Below are 883 nucleotides of genomic sequence, written 5' to 3' on the forward strand. Positions count from 1 at the left end.
ACTTCGCGATAAATTTATTTTAGCGATACTAACACTCGATTACATCTGCACAACATGGTTCTGAAACAAAAATACAAACGAAATAATTAATATCACTGTCATAATGAAAACTGTATAAGTCAGTCAACAAATATGTGATAGAGAAATACATTTACTTTAAGTCTTCGTTAATATTCGCTCCATTGACATCCTACGAAAATTTCTAAGTCCACTCGTGCAGATAGATTACCAAAGTCCTCCGAAAGTGAGAAAATTTCTAAGTTCACTCGTCGGAAGACACAGCGGAACTGAACTAGTAATTGCCAAAGTCAACTAAAGGTCCGAGTTTGTTGTCGTCACGGGTGGGAAAGTATCCCCACCACACCATTTCATCCTAAAGTAAAATAATTCGTATGGAATATTGAAAGAATGAGTAATATAATAATATACTTACATTAACTCTTTTCTATTACTTGCGAAGGACACGTACTGCGAGAACTGCGATGTGTACTCGTCGAAATTCGAAGCAAGACTGACCCATAACCTGTGAATCGGTCCGATTATATTGTCGCCATGGGTGGGAGAGTATCCCCACTTCGCCATTTAATCCTAAAATAAAACAAATTGCATAGAATATTGAAAAAATGAGTGATATAATAATATATTTACATTGACTCTTCGTTATTACTTGCGGAGAATGCGACCTGCGAAATCTGCGATGTGCACTCGTCGGCGTACGAAAGGAAACTAACTCGACAAAAGACGAAGTAAATAAAAGTCCTATATGTTTATATTACACAAGGCCGATGATTCCGACGATAGAACTTTTAAATATTAAGATTTTTAATTGCAATTATTTTAAGTTTCTCTCGCGTTACGATCTTTGTAATGTTAAACAAATTTA

The 883-nt window shown here is 35.4% G+C and overlaps 1 long non-coding RNA gene across 2 annotated transcripts; it reads right to left on the bottom strand.

Moving 5' to 3' along the window:
- LOC122632900 lies at window positions 1-561 on the bottom strand. 2 transcript variants are annotated; one of them, XR_006327966.1, is made up of 3 exons: window positions 470-561; window positions 156-373; window positions 1-60 (listed from the first exon to the last, which is right to left on the bottom strand). It is a non-coding gene; the product is annotated as an uncharacterized LOC122632900 (long non-coding RNA). The 2 variants fall into 2 exon arrangements; XR_006327967.1 differs by having other exon boundaries at window positions 434-481.
- Between the last annotated feature and the right edge of the window lie 322 nt (window positions 562-883).

The sequence above is a fragment of the Vespula pensylvanica genome, chromosome 11 (assembly GCF_014466175.1).
Source record: "Vespula pensylvanica isolate Volc-1 chromosome 11, ASM1446617v1, whole genome shotgun sequence".
Classification (NCBI taxonomy): Eukaryota; Metazoa; Arthropoda; class Insecta; order Hymenoptera; family Vespidae; genus Vespula; species Vespula pensylvanica.